The 16,494-nt window shown below is 39.1% G+C and overlaps 1 protein-coding gene and 1 non-coding gene across 5 annotated transcripts in view; both read left to right on the top strand.

Moving 5' to 3' along the window:
* Znf385d (zinc finger protein 385D) overlaps positions 1-16,494 on the top strand; it is an 887,297-nt gene that overhangs the window by 505,692 nt on the left and 365,111 nt on the right. The window lies entirely within an intron of this gene.
* On the top strand, positions 486-603 carry LOC130875242 (small nucleolar RNA SNORA44). The gene has a single exon (XR_009057180.1). It is a non-coding gene; the product is annotated as a small nucleolar RNA SNORA44 (small nucleolar RNA).

Raw genomic sequence — 16,494 nt, 5'->3', positions numbered from 1 at the left:
ATCCCAAAAATAGAGCTACTACCAAGTATAGCTCTACCATTCCTCCAGCTACAGACACTCACACACACACACCTGTTCGTTGCAGTTTCTTTCTTTCTTTTTTATCTCCTTTGGTTTTGTGAGGCAGGGTTTCCCTGTGCAACAGCCCTGTCTGTCCTGAAATTCTCTGTGTAGACCAAGCTGACCTCAAGCTCCCAGAGGTCCACCTCCTCTACCTCCGAAGTGTTTGGATTAAAGGCATTGAGTCACCATGCACCAGTCTGCAGTTCCATTCTTAATGGCTAAGTTTTGAAATTAGCCTGGCTGTTTGTCCACAGATGAATAAAGTGTGGCAAATATATATGATATGGGTTTATTAAACCACAAAGAAAAATTAAATTACATATCCAGAAAATTAGATAGAATTGAAACCATTATATTTGATAAAAAAAAAGTCAGATCTAAAAAGACATTATGTATTCCTCTGTTTGTGGACCCTCGATTTTCCGTATATCTAAAAGCAAGGGGCATGGGGTCTCCAATTGCATGCCAGAGTAACTGGAGAGACTTTGACAGCCCAGGCCAGCACAGTGCCTGCAGCTGCCACTCGACTTTCCTATACATGTAAAAAAATAAATAAATAAAAAAAAAATTAAAAAAAAAAATAAAAGCAAGGGGGAGGGAAGGAAATGCAGGGCATGGTGCTTGGTAGTCAAGGAAAGTACACCACATTAGTGAATGAAGGAAAGTACACCACATTAGTGAATGAAAATGCCTTTCTGAAACCCATCACTGTTTTCAGGGAATATAAACCAATAGAAGTGAACTGAACATTATTTTTCATGATTTTTTTTAGAAGTTGCCACATCTTTCATGTTTTACCAATAAATCCTATTTAGTATGTATTAATTGAATTAAGAAGTATTTTAAGAAATATTAAGGCGTTTTTAAGACGCTATTAGTAATAAAAATGCTGCAAACTATTCATGATGAAAGCTTTTCTGTAAGTCTTAAGGATCTCTGTAGTAGGGCTTTGCACAGCTGGGTTATGATGCAGATGGTATAGGAAATGACCTTGAATCTGGTTATGTGTGCATCTGAATTTATACCCTAAAACTCTCCAGCTACCCATCACTTTCAGATCTTGGAGCTCAAAGAAACTTTAAGCCTGGAATTTAGACCCTTTCTGTATGGAGCCAGCTGCCCTGAGCAAATGTGTCAAACTTAGTGCTCTCTACGGGCTCCACCCTAGGTACTCAGTTGTGCCAGCATGAGGGGAAAGCCACAATAACAAAGAAGAGCTAGGAGGAAGGCAATTTCCAATCAAAGCTTATATGTAGCTAGGAAAGAAAGAAAGGATGGAGGAAAAGGTAAGAAGGAGGGAAGGAAAAAAGGAAAAGAGGGCATTGCTAATGCACGAATCAGGAGACAGAGTAGATCAGGAATGTGGAGGCTGTGGGGAGCTGAGGGGAGTTGTTCCTGGATGAAGTGTACTACCCACATCTAGAACACGAGTGCCCTGGCTCTACAGATCTCCACATCTGTCCTGTAATGGAAGAACAACATGCTCTAGAGATGAGAGTTGTATGTTTCCATCACTGAATACTGAAGTTGGGTTGGATCATCAGAGTGTATGTGAAATTGTTTGTAGATATGAAAATCAAGTCCTGAAAAGTTGACAACTCAGTACAACTTCCTGATGGAAGAAATCAATAACTTGCCCCTCCCCTTTTTTGCATTATCCAGTGACTTTTGGGGAAAAGGCCAAAGAAAATAAGAAAAGGAATAAGTGTAGGCCCCAAATGTAGACTGCAAAATTTGTTAATACTTAAACTTTCTAAACTTTACTTTTTCACTCCAACGTATAATGTTAGGAACCATTAAGCAGTGAAACCATTAGAGCTGCTAATGTCTTATAAAATATCCCCTGGAGGATTCGCTTGTCTAAGTCCTGCCAGAGTTCCAGATTTTTATCTGCATAGCAGGATGAAAAACTGAAGGAACCAGATTTCTTTTTCAGGAAAAGGAGTTCTGAACTCTTTCAACGGAACACCTTGAATTTAAGGCCAACTCTACCATAGAGGCTGTTCCGTGACACATTCCTTTGGTCACTTGTTGCTCACAGAGAACTGAGCTTCATTCTCTTTTCCATGTTGTTTGACTACATGCACTTCAATCTACTCTAAACACATGTTTTCTTTTTGCTAAGAATAAGCCTAGTAAACCAAAATCACTACATGGTGATTTGAAGGAAAGCAAGTGCTACAGGGGATAGGAGATTGCTGGCATTAGATGAGCTTGCTGCTTTTGCCGAAGACCTGAAGTTGCTTCCCAGAACCCATGTTAGGCCACTCGCAACTACATGTAAATTCCAGTTCCAGGACATCTGACATTTTCTGGCCTCCACAGACACATACAAATTCATGTGTGTGCGTGTGTACACACACACACACACACACACACAGAGAGAGAGAGAGAGAAGTAAATCAGAGAGAGAGAGACCTAATCATTTTTTAACAATTTCTCTATCTAGCTGAGTTTAAGAAAAGAGAATAATTTCTTCATGTTCCTTTACATAACCAGAAGGAAAAAAGGAAAGAAAGGGAGAGAGAGAGAGAGAGAGAGAGAGAGAGAGAGAGAGAGAGAGAGAGAGAGAGAGAGAGAGAACATGGCAAAGCTTAGCAATTTCCACACTGATCTCGCCAACGACCTTTACTTCCAGAAGAAATCACTTATGATGTTCAAAACTATCGATTTTGACAAACTGCAAACAGAGTTGATTACTGTTCTAAAAACATGTTTTGAGTGTCTTGTGTATGTGGCTAGTATTGTTCATTTTCTTTCTCACATTGGTTGATCCTGTTTTATTTTTGTAGCCCTTGTTTTTCACATATCTGGTCATTTTGGAAACAGAAAGAAAAAATATGAAGAGGTCTAGAAAAAAGCTCGAGGCCTCAGATTCCGTTGTTTGAAATCTTTACAAAGAAAAATATAATCTCAATGATGGAGACCTTTCCCAGGAAAACCTAAGCACATTCTTAAAGTGCATATTGGAGAAAGAAAAGTCCAACATGGAGAAACAGAACCCGCCAAGGTTTAAGTAGCAGTTCCTGCCACTGCAGAAATAATTGTCTTTGAGACAAACACCCATCTGCTTAGTATGCAGTCCATCCACAAATATAAACCTGAGACGTTGCCTCTCCTTTCCCGTTGCTGCATTCTGATGGCATATCTCAAGAGCCCAGGAAGGTGACAGAGAACTTTCTCAGTTTTGAAAGTATCATATTTTCTTTTACTTAAATACCATATATACTCTCAGTTACTCCTGTGCTTCAAAATTAGCAATCACTTCTTATTTCATCACCAACAATTACTGTGTGCCTGTCTGACATAGAAAGATCACCACCCTTTTTGCCTCTTTCTCTTCAAAGCCATCCATTTTAACAGCAGCATAAAAATTGGCCTTTAATGTATCATTATCAACTACTTTATAATTGATAAAAAATCCATACATGCATGTATGTTTTTAAATCAGAGTACTAACATACAGATGAAATCGTATTGTTTCTCTTTGGAGGTGTGCACTGTTAGCACTTTCTTTTCCTCCACATCTTAGTTGGTTCATCTATAAGCTTTGCTACTCATGTATGCTGTGCTCACATCCTGGAGAAATCCCATTGGGCTCTCTGTTCTGAGTCTTCCTCCTTCATTTCCCTATGTACCAGAAGACAGCTTTTCTTCAGACCTCTATAGATGCATTGACAACTTCAATATGTTTCTTTTAAAGTATGATTGGCATTAATCAATTCTGTTGCATAAATTTTAGGCCATTACACAGAGTTCTTATTATATTCAGACAACATCAAGAAGTTAAAAATGCCAGAAACTCATATGTGAGGCGATCAGAGAATCTCCACAAATTGTTCTCATGTAAACACAGAAAAGATGCAACAGCCTTGTTCTATACATTAAGCACATAAAACCCTTGCTTACTTAATTCCTTTCCTTGCTTCATTATATCTATTTTTACATAAATATGAAAATCCATAATTTTCTAGACATCAAGAAAATTAGGCTCTTTCCTGTCATCAGTGATAGCAATGTTTCTATTAATTAATATATTTAACGAGTAAACACAGCCTGTGGTTTGAAATTCAAATAGTTCTTCAAGAATTACACCATCAAACCAAACCAAAATTATAACCCAGTGCTTCCTACTCCCCAGTCCTCACCAGGACAGGCCACTTTTAGTTCCCTTATATATTAGGAGAAAGGAGGTTGCATCTGAAAACAGTAACAGCAATATATATTTTGGTTGTTTTAAAATCTTAAGAAATATCTGAAATTCCTAAATTAAAATGCTACCTCATATACCCTTTCCTGTTCTCCAAGAATAACTGTATCATGGATTTTAATTAAAACTCTATTTGGGATTTTCTTTTAACCTACTGTTTATGGTAGACTCAAATAATTAGTTGTAATTACTGTGAGATTTCCTTTAGTTTTTCTAGGAGTTATATATTGCTTTAATTTTTTTTACCCAATTAAGAAGACCTTTTCCTCATACCTTTTTAAATAGCATATCATTGTCATCTATTAGAAAAGGTCACAGAATTTTATTCCTCCTTCCTGTTGCCCTCATTTCTGACTCTAGACCATTCTTAAGGCTTCCTATGTAAACATAGACTGTTCATTTGTTTTCCAGGTGCCCAGACCCAAATAATCACACAGAAACTATATTAATTACAGCACTGGCCAATAGCTTAGGCATCTTTTTAGCTAACTCTTCTTATATTTTAAGTTAACCCATGAAATTGTAGCTTACCAGTAAGTCTTCCTCCTGGTGCCTTTCTCTTGACTCTGCCTATTCTCTTCTGTCTTTTCCAGCCTGGCTATATTCTGCCCTGCCATAGGCCAAATCAGCTTTATTCACTAACCAATAAAAGCAACATGTCTACAAAAGTACATCCAACATAATTCCCAAATATTTCTTTTATTGTAGCATCTTACTGTTTATCCTCTTGCAGATATATAAACACACAATATGTGCCAGATCCCAAGATTCAGAGGCCTATATCCAAATCATATCCAGCATGATGGCACGTGCCTCTAACAGTAGAGAAAAGAGGTGCAGGTTATAATTTAGAGCATTTAGTTTTGATTTTAGTCCCACACTTACGTGATGAGCTTCTCTGCTTGTTAGTTCTTTTGTCAACTTGACACAAGGTAGGGCCCTGTGGACAAGGAAAACTCATTTGACAAATTGCTTCTATCAGGTTGGCCTGTGGGCAAGTCTGTGTAGAATATTTTTTGATTGATGATTTTCTGGATGTGGAAGGGCCCAACTGTAGGTTGTGCTTCCATTGGCATGTGATCCTAGACTGTATAAGAAAGGAGGCTGCCTGAGTCATGGCAAGCCAGTAAGTAGTGTTCTCCATGTCTTCTACATCCATTCCTGCTTCAAGATTCCTGCCCTGACTTTCCTTCATGGTGACTAAACACGAGATAGATCGTTTCTTCCTAAATCACTTTAGATCATTGGGTTTTGTCACAGCAGACTAGGACAGCTTCAATAGAATTCTCATTTCTTCCTTTTCTGGTTTATTTTGCTTGAACCCTCTCCTGTTCTGTGATAAAACACCTGAGAAAAGCAACTTCCTGGAGAAAGGCTTTTTGTACAACTCCCAATTCCAGGTTACAGTCTATCTCTAAAGGAAAGTCAAGCAGCAGGAACTTGAAGTATCTAGTCACATCCATAGTCAAGAGCAGAGAAAAGTCATGCTCAGTCTCCTCTCTATAGTTAAACAGCCCAGGATCACTGCCCAGGGAAAGGTACCACTCACCACAGACTGAGTCCTCCTTTGTGAATCAAGACAATGCCCCATAGACTTGTTTACATGTCAGTCTGATCTAGGGGGTATCACATTGGTAATCATTTCCCAGGTCTCAGTTATGACAATCTGACAGAGCAAACAACCACAGGCTCTATTTGCATGCAGCATGTCCTATGTCTTCTACTTGAGTTTTCTTTTAATTTTCTGATTTCTTGTTAAGTAAACATCAGATTATGTTTTTGGGTTATCTATTTTGTTATAAGTTTTCTTTCTTTCTTCCTTTCTTTTTATCTTACTGTGCATACCCTTTGGAAAATATCCTTATCTTTACCTAACATCACTTTCATTGCATATTTGACTTTTTGAATCACAATTTTAACTTTTTCTATCTCTTCCATTATCATTAGTGTTTATTATTTTATTTCTTGGTTTTGGAGACAAGATATTTCTATGAAATATAGATTTGTCTATTACTTGACATTCTTCCTTCTCACTTCCTAGTCTTAGAATTAAAATCATGTGACACCATGCCTAGCCCATTATGTTCTTTGAAATGGGTATGATTTTGACTTCAAATTCTTTGAAGCTACCAGGCCTTGATTTTTCCCTAGCCATTTCACTTCCACTCTGCACATTATATCTCTTTGAACTTTATCTGGGATTGCCTTGGTTTCTATTTTTTGTTGGGTCAACTTTTAAGATTATTTTTAAAGATAAATAAAAGAGCTTCTGTGCGGCTGACACTGCAGCTTCCAGAAATATACTCTCAGAATGGTGTCTCCAGAGACTGTTTGGGCTCTGTATAGTCGGCCTTCTGCCACAGTGTGTGAGGGCTCCCCAGCTGTTAGGTGACCAGGACTGCACTGAGAACTACAGAAGGTACAGAGGGTTTAGAAATGATGACTGTCTTTGTTTCTAGGTTTTTTATTTTATGTTCTCCTTTCTCTCTCTGTTCTAGTTTCATTTCCATGGCAATTACCTGAAAAAAGGCTATGTAAAGAAGACAAGGGTTTATTTGGCTTACAGTTTAAGGTCAGAGGCCATTACTGTAGGAAGTCAAGGCAGAAACATTAGACATTGCATCCATCATCAGAGCAGAGAATAAATGCATGAATCCTTGCTTGCTCACTTTCATTAAGCTCTCTTCTCTCTTACAAAGACCAGAAAGCATTTTAGAGGCAACGATGCTATCCACAATGGGCTAGATCTTCTTACATCAATTAGGAATCAAAATAGTCCTCTACAAAAATGACTGTAGACCAACCTGATCTATATAGTTCTTCTTTAAGACCAGGGGATTCTAGGTGGAGTCAAGTTGACAGTAAAAACTGCCCATCTCGCTGCCTTTTCCGAATCACCTGTGTCCTCGCCTAGTAAACTGAAGTTTATGTCCCTTTAAGCATATTTTGTTCTTAATGACATTAAAATGGAAAAGCTTCTAACTCTTGAATCTTTAGAGGGTCTAATATCTCATATATAAACTTCCAAGTCTGTTGTCTTTTCCCTTTGCCTTCTAAAGCCTCATCACCACCACTTACATAATGTTTGTTCCCTGATTTCAGTGACCTTAAATATTAATGCAAATTTTAATCCTTTGCTGTCATTTAATTCTTTTTTGAGGAAAAAAATGAAAAGAAACATGTGTGCTCAATTTACTACATTGTCTTAAATAAATGCATTTTCTTTCATTTTTTCCTGTTAGAAGCATAATTCCTAAAATAATGCAAAGCTTTATTTTACCATGTGAACATAGAAAATATATTTATGTATTTGGAGACATAGCATGAGTATTAGTTTCTGATTTAAAAGATATGATTTGTTTAAACAAAAATAATCTGTTGAGTTCTTTCATTAACATACTTTCACAGACATGGAAGAGTTTAATGCTTAAAAATATTAGTTGGCTGCAACTTGCTTTTCTGAATTACCAAATAGAAAAGTATAAATGGCCTTATTATTCTTTGAGCTGTAGAGCTGTGTTGTTCCATGCCACAGTCTTTGCACATTGGGAGACATCTGAAAGTTGTTTTCTTACCGATGACCCAGCATAGATTGATCAGGGGATAATGTACTATGAGAATAAAAGGTTTCAGGGCACAGGGAAAGGGAGCAAATTTTCTGATTAAAACTTTTGAATAATTCTTGTGGGAGGCAGTGCTTATATCACATGATCTCATTAGTTGTGAATTGTGTATGTTTAAAATCTGAAATATGCAAAAAGCAAACAAAGATTTCCCCAGAAAAGTACTGCACACTCACTACTCTTGTGCTTTTCTTGGCTCAAGGACTTTTGGTCAGGAGGGTTGTCCCCTCCCAGCACAACCAATGGATCTTGGTACACAGTGTCCTGTCCTGGGCAGCTGAAGTGCTTAGCATTGAGACCTATGTATGAAGTTCTTTGGAAGAAATCCTGGGGAAGGGCAGCTGGAGAGCTGATGTGAGTTTTCATCTTCCCAGTTGTGCTTATGATGCTGAGCAAGTTAGAAACATGAGGAAGACTCTTGTTTAAAATAATGAGGCACCTTTGTCACTTTTTCATTTCATGAAGGGACATCACATTGTATGGGCTGACGGCATGAACAACCCTTCCAGGCCTTTTCCCCACCCACTCTCAGGCCAAGGTTAATGCTGATTCTTAGTCTCTAGCCCACTGTCGTCTCTATGGAAGAGAAATAATGAATTTATAAGAAGAGTGCTGATAAGGATGGTATTTTCATTTTTATTTCTATTTCTGCAATAAAATACCCTGGCCAAAAAGTAGCTCAGGGGATAAAGGTTTTATTTTGACTGAAAAGTACAGGTTCTAACCCATTACTGCAGGAAGTCAAGGCAGGGCCTTGAAAAAGATAGTCATACCCACCATCAATAGCAAAGAAACATGACATCTGCATGCTTCTTTGTGCTCAGCTACCTCTCTATTCCTCTATAGTCTGGGATCCTCTGCCTAGGAGATGGTACTGTTTACATTGAACAGTTCTTCCCATATCAACTAATGTGCTAATCATAATCCCCCATAGACATACCTACCAGTCAGTCTGATCGAGACAGTCTCATAGAGACTTTCCTCACTGCTGACAACACTAGCCATCACAGAGAACAAGGCACTGACCTTATACCATATGCTAATCAAATAGTTTATGTGTACTTCAGTGACATAAACATATTGACACAAAGTCCCATACTTGCCTTTATATTTTTCTATGAAATGTCTTAACTTGTAAGGTAGGTTCTTAATAAGTGTTTGTTGAATTCTATTTGTGCTCTGTTATGATAACTCTGAATAGGAAAGAAACATATAATTGTATATAAAGTACTGCTGATACTACTGATCTTTGGGTTTGTATGTACAAGTGTTTACATTTACAAGTGTTATATGCAAATGTTCATGCATATGCATGGTACATGTGCCGATATGTATACATGTGCAATCTACAAATCTATTGGTCTTTATGTTATGTTTCTGAAATTCTGTTAAGCCAAGAGCCCAGTGATTAAGCTTGACAGCTGGTTAGTGAGTTTCCAGATGCATGCCACCACACACAGCTTTTACTCAGGTTGTGGGGATCTAAATTCACGATTTCATGCTTCTTTGGCAGGCACTTTGCTGTATAAATGATCTCCCCAGCACCTTAAGTTATTGCCTGATATCACTTATATGTGGAATTTCATAGTCGAAGGTGTAGAAGCAGAGATGAGAATGGAGATTGTCAGGGGCCATGTTGATGCTATGGTTAGAGTAGTGTGTCAGGTATGCACATTTCTAATGGTTGATACGTACATATTATAACTGCAGTTAACAATATTGCATTGTCATACAGAGGTTTGCTAAGGTGACAATGGTAATCAAATTCAAACTGCACACAAACACAGATGGTGGAGAGTTTGTGGACAGATTTGATTTGCGTGGTTATGTCTCAATGCGCGCAGATGCCAACTCATTGAGTTGTTTCATCTTAAACATTGACAACTTTCAGTGGTTACTTATTCATCAGTGGAGTTATGAGATGTAAATGGGGTTTGATAGTGACAAGGTTCTCCCTTGTAGCTTCTCCCTTCACATTTATGGAACTTAAAAAGTACCAAGGCTCTTCTCTTAATTTCATTTCTATTGCTCTGACAAAAAACTACCTAGGAAGGAAAGGTTTATTTTAGATTACCATTTCAAACTGTAGTCCATCCCTGTGTAAAAGACACAAGGAAAGAGTGTGAAGCAGCTAGTCACATCACAAACAGAGTCAAGAGCAGAGAGAAAAGGACATGCAGGCTTAATGTTCAACCTCCTTTGTTTCTTGAGTCCAGGACTCTATAGTCCAGGATCCAAATCTGTGAAATGGTGACACATAAATTCAAACTGGGTTTCCCCATATCAATTAACCCCTCAAAGATTGGCCGATAGGTCAGATGGACCTTGATTATGCCTTATTGAGATTTCTGTTCTACGTGGTTCTACATTGTGTCAAGATTTCAGTTAAAACTAATGCTCAGTGAACTGTGAACCTTGGTTTCCACAGCTGCAACTTCTGAGGTCTGAGCAGAGGACTTCATATTAAGTGTATAGCGTGTGGTTGATATGGGCCTCTCCCTTCTGGATCTCTTGGGGATAGAATACACTGGGTGAACATTTGCTTTGGTCAGAATGTTTATGAGGTCAACAGAATCCTTAGTAATTAAAATAAAATTGAAAATATCTGATTTTTAACCCAAAAAAATAAAATTAGGATGTCTATAATCTCAGATGTTTGTCAGATGTTTCTTCATGTTGGAAGCTCCCAGATTCCTCTCTATTAGTGATTTGGAAATATGCGATTAATTATTTTCAACCCACTTTATCCTATTGTGCTATGCAACACCTGAACTTTGTCATTATAGGCTGGCATTGACATGGCATGTGTGTATTGTGTTTACCACAATTTAATAAAATTATGAGGGCTGGGAGATGAGAGATAGTACGGAGGTTAATAGAACCTACTGCTCTTGCAGAGAAAGTAACCAAGTTTAGTTCTCAGTACCTGTGAGCAGCTCACAGTTTCCTATAACTCTGGCGTCAGGAACTTGATGTCTCTGTCCTCTGTAGACACTTCACTCAAGGCACACACTCACACACGCACATAATTAAAAATGAAAAGTAGAACAATGGAGAAATCTGTCAGGAGTTAGGAGCAGCAGCTGCTCCTCTAGAAGACCAGAGTTCAGCTCCCAGCACCCACATGGGGATTCAGTGGCCTCTTTTGATCTGTGCTAGCACCAAGAATACGTGCAGTACAGAAACTCAACAGGCACACAAAATACACATAAAGTGAAAAATAATTTTTAAAAGAAATCTTTAAAATGTAAAATTACTATTTTAGTGCAAGAAAATATGTTTCATGAAACTGGAATGTGGGTTAAAAATTCAATCACGCAAAATTCAAGAAGTCATTGTTTTTTACTGCTGAATAATACTCTAATATGTATATATTCCATACTTTCTTCATCCATTCTTCCATTGAAGGGCATCTAGGTTGTTTCCAGGTTCTGGCTATTACAAACAATGCTGCTATGAACATAGTTGAGCATATACTTTTGTTGTATGATAAGGCATCTCTTGGGTATATTCCCAAGAGTGGTATTGCTGGGTCCAGGGGTAGGTTGACCCCGAATTTCCTGAGGAACCACCACACTGCTTTCCAAAGTGGTTGCACAAGTTTGCATTCCCACCAGCAATGGATGAGTGTACCCCTTTCTCCACAACCTCTCCAGCAAAGGCTATCATTGGTGCTTTATATTTTAGCCATTCTGACAGGTGTAAGATGGTATCTTAAAGTTGTCTTAATTTGCATTTCCCTGATCACTAAGGAAGTTGAGCATGACCTTAAGTGTTTTTTGGCCATTTGAAATTCTTCTGTTGAGAATTCTCTGTTCAGCTCAGTGCCCCATTTTATAATTGGGTTGATTAGCCTTTTTTGGTCTAGTTCTATCGGGAACTCACCAAGGCCAGCTGGCTCCAGAAAAAGCATGGGATAAAACCGGACTCACTGAACATAGTGGACAATGAGGACTACTGAGAACTCAAGAACAATGGCAATGGGTTTTTGATCCTACTGCACGTACTGGCTTTGTGGGAGCCTAGGCAGTTTGGATACTCCTCTTACTGGACCGGGATGGAGGTGGATGGTCTTTGGACTTCCCACAGGGCATGGAACCCTGATTGCTCTTAGGGCTGACAAGGGAGGAGGACTTGATTGGGGGAGGGAAATGGGAGGTGGTGGTGGGGAGGAGGCAGAAATCTTTAATAAATAAATACATAATAAATAAATAAATAAAATTCAAAAAAAATTCAATCAGACAACAAACATGAAAGTCTTAAGGCAAAATCATGGTCAGTCAGTAACCATGCCACATGGAGCCTGGGGCAAGAGAGAGCTCAGGGAGACTGACTTGTCCTAATTTAAAATGTGGCATTGCCTTCCGTTTGGGGCTCTTTTGAAAATAAGTTTTGGAATGCTATGTATCAAAAGCATGGTGTTGTACAAATTTAACATATACAATGTCTGAAATTAGTCTGATTAAAATACTGTTCATGTTAAATACTGGGAGAGCTGGAGCATGGTAAATGGTCTTCCTTAATGGAATGTCAGTATTTTCATCTAGCCCATGCCCTGATTCCTTCTCTTTGTCAGTGTCTGTATGTGAACATATTTACATAGAACTTTAAAGAAGAGTATTGGAAAGGTCTCTGTAATTTCCATTTTTCTGAAATCTGTATGTTAAGTAAACATCTTTAAAGTACACAGATACCAATCTTAGATACACGAAAAGCCATCAGAGTGGTTTAAGTATTTGCAGCAGTATCTTAAGGAGGAACACTAAAAGCTAGGCTTGGGGGTGGAGTGTGTCAATAAGAGCACGTGTGGAATGCTGGCTAGAAAGAGAAACCCACCCAAGGACTGTTTTTACTTTCTTTTAAAGCTGATGGATCTTAAAACGATGTTCCGACTCTCCCTCTTTATTGACTGGTTTCTATGGTTTTACTCCAAGCAGAATTTCTTCCTGGTAGCTCTGTGCTAACACCCGTAGTGCAGTAAGGGGCAGAGTTCTGGCAGGGGACTGATAAGCCAGCATGTGGAGGGCCTCGAGACCTGCTGAAATGGTGCAGCATTGCTGATAGTGGCAATCCTGCAGTCCGCCAGGCCTGAAAGAAAGGGAGGAAGGAGACGGTCATGGCCACCTTGTTTATAGGCTGTATTTTTAGCCTTATCCTAGGAAGTCCATGTCGATCACGGTATTTTTAGCAAAGCTTAGCTTGCCCCAGCAATATTGTAAGCTTTTGATGTTTCCTTATCCAAATAAATGCCCCACGTTCACATGGAGAAGGATCAGCTGGTTTTGCCTGAGACTGGTTTCATGCAGTTTTACTGGTCTATGTATGTGTTTAAAGAACATTTGTTAGCCAGGGTATTTGTGCCTCTACAGTTGCTGTCTTGAACTGAGAAATACTATGGAATGAGCCTGGTACTGTGAAGACAAAAAAAAAAAAATTGTGACTCAATGCAGAACAGCACCAACTCCCAAGAGACCAGGTTGACACTCTATTAGAGTTCAGTGGTGAGGGTAAGGTCTCTTACATTCATGGTCTGGGTGTGCAGGGGGCCTCTCTGGAAATGTTTGGATTACAGGTGTGGGACCAACTTCTGTTTTCTTAAGAGAAGTTGGTGTGCTTATTCTCCCAGCAGTGAGATTTTTATGGATGTACTTTCTGGTTTCCTCTCTCTCTCTCTCTCTCCTCTCTCTCTCTCCCCCCCCCCACTTCAATGAATGCCACTGGAATTTCAGGATATCATTATAGCAAAGCTCATGTCCATAAAATATTATGTGAGTCAGGCTTTTATTCATTATCCACATTTCTCCTTTTTTCATATTATTTCTGATATCACCTACTTACAAAATAGAAATTTAACAGGGCTTCTAAATAAAATTTATTAGAATTTTGTATTCTTCTTCTATGATGACCTTGAAATGATTAGCCAAAAGGCAGAATTGAGTGAGGGAGGAGAGGAAGAAGGAACACACACACATACACACATGAGAGACAGGCAGAGAGACATACAGACAGCAGAGAGACAGAAAAGGGGACACACAGAAAGAACAAATAGCTATGAAAATATTAGCTATTTTATCATCTGTGAAGATACAGAAGCGGTACCAGGATGAAGATCTGGGAAACAAGTAGGAAGTCCACTTGAAGATATTTTACTTAAATCATGCCTATACACCCAAGTAGAAGTGCAATTATAATTACATAAGGAGTTTTCAGGTGAGTAAGCCCAATTATCTAGTGTGTATTGCCAGATCAAGTCAAATGAAGTTCCTATGCAACTTCCCTAATTATGTCCCATAAATCATGCCATGATAAAAAAATTTTCATTATTTTAAAACACTTTATTTCATCACCTTCACTCCAAGAAAAGAGGTAGGGAACGGATGCATGTCAGATACTTATGACTGTATAAATAATAATGTGCATTTTCTTTTCTTTTTTTTTTTTACTTATTTATTTATTTTTATTCTTTTTTAATTAAAATTTCCACCTGCTCCCCATTTCCCATTTCCCTCCCCTCCTCCCAAATATTGCCCTCCCCCCACTTCCCTCCCCCTATCCCCACTCCTCTTCTCCTCCCCCCACTCCATTCCCCCTCCCTCTCGATACTGAAGAGCAGTCCAAATTCCCTGCCCTGCGGGAAGACCAAGGTCCTTCTATCTACGTCCAGAAAGGTGAGCGTCCAAACAGGCTAAGCTCCCACAAAGCCAGTTCATGTATTAGGATCGAAACCTAGTGCCATTGTCCTTGGCTTCTCATCAGTCTTCATTGACCGCCATGCTCAGAGAGTCCGGAATCAACCCATGCTTATTCAGTCCCAGACCAGCTGGCCTTGGTGGGCTCCCAATAAATCAGTTCCACTGTCACAGTGGGTGGGTGCATCCCTCGTGGTCCTGATTTTTTGCTCATGTTCTCCCTCCTTCTGCTCCTCATTTGGACCTTAAGAGCTCAGACCGTTGCTCCAAATTGAGACTCTGTCTCTACCTCGATCCATCGCCAGATGAAGGTTCTAAGGTGATATGCAAGATATTCATCAGTATAGGATAGGGTCATTTCAGGTTCCCTCTCCTTAGTTGCCCAAGGTACCAGCTGGGGACATATTCCTGGACACCTGCGAACCCCTCAAGAGTCAAGTCTCTTGCCAACCCTAAGATGGCTCCCTTAGATAGGATATATACTTCGCTGCTCCCGTATCCATCCTTCCTATATCCCAACCATCCCAATCCTCCGAGCTCCTCCCATCCTCCCCTTCTCATATTTCTCATCCCATTTCCCCTTTGACCCATGTCACCTCACCCGCAAGTTCCCAGTTTTTGCCCTGGAATCTTGTCTACTTCCCCCTCTCCATGCGGATGACTATATGATTTTCTTTGGGTTCACTTTCTTATTTAGCTTCTATAGGATCACACATTATATGCTTAATGTCTTTTATTTTATGGCTAGAAACCGATTATGAGTGAGTACATCCCATGTTCCTCTTTTTGAGTCTGGGATACCTCACTCAGGATAGTGTTTTCTATTTCCATCCATTTGCACGCAAAATTCGAGAAGTCATTGTTTTTTACTGCTGAGTAGTACTCTAATATGTATATATTCCACACTTTCTTCATCCATTCCTCCATTGAAGGGCATCTAGGTTGTTTCCAGGTTTTGGCTATTACAAACAATGCTGCTATGAACATAGTTGAACAGATACTTTTGTCATTTGATGTGGCATCTCTTGGGTATATTCCCAATAGTGGTATTACTGGATCTTGGGGTAGGTTGATCCCAAATTTCCTGAGAAATCGCCACACTGATTTCCAAAGTGGTTGCACAAGTTTGCATTCCCACCAGCAATGAATGAGTGTGCCTCTTTCTCCACAACCTCTCCAGCAAAGGCTATCATTGGTGTTCTTGATTTTAGCCATTCTGACAGGTGTAAGATGGTATCTCAAAGTTGTTTTAATTTGCATTTCCCTTATCGCTAAGGAGGTTGAGCATGACCTTAGGTGTCTTTTGGCCATTTGAATTTCTTCTGTTGAGAATTCTCTGTTCAGATCAGTGCCCCATTTTTTTATTGGGTTCATTAGCATTTTAAAGTTTAGTTTCTTGAGTTCTTTATATATTTTGGTGATCAGACCTTTGTCTGTTGCAGGGTTGGTGAAGATCTTCTCCCAGTCAGTGGGTTGCCTTTTTGTCTTAGTGACAGTGTCCTTTGCTTTACAGAAGCTACTCAGTTTCAGGAGGTCCCATTTATTCAATGTTGCCCTTAATGTCTGTGCTGCTGGGGATAAACGTAGGAAGTGATCTCCTGTACCCATATGTTGTAGAGTACTTCCAACTTTTTCTTCTATCAGGTTCAGTGTGTTCAGACTAATATTGAGGTCTTTAATCCATTTGGACTTGAGTTTTGTGCATGGTGATAGATATGGATCTATTTTCATTCTTCTACACGTTGACAACCAGTTCTGCCAGCACCATTTGTTGAAGATGCTCTCTTTTTTCCATTGAATACTTTTAGCTCCTTTATCAAAAATTAGGTGTTCATAAGTTTGTGGGTTAAAATCAGGGTCTTCTACTCGGTTCCATTGGTCGACTTCTCTGTTTTTATGCCAATACCAA

Source organism: Chionomys nivalis, chromosome 5 (assembly GCF_950005125.1).
Source record: "Chionomys nivalis chromosome 5, mChiNiv1.1, whole genome shotgun sequence".
NCBI lineage: Eukaryota > Metazoa > Chordata > Mammalia > Rodentia > Cricetidae > Chionomys > Chionomys nivalis.
This window is presented reverse-complemented; position numbering and strand designations above follow the sequence as displayed.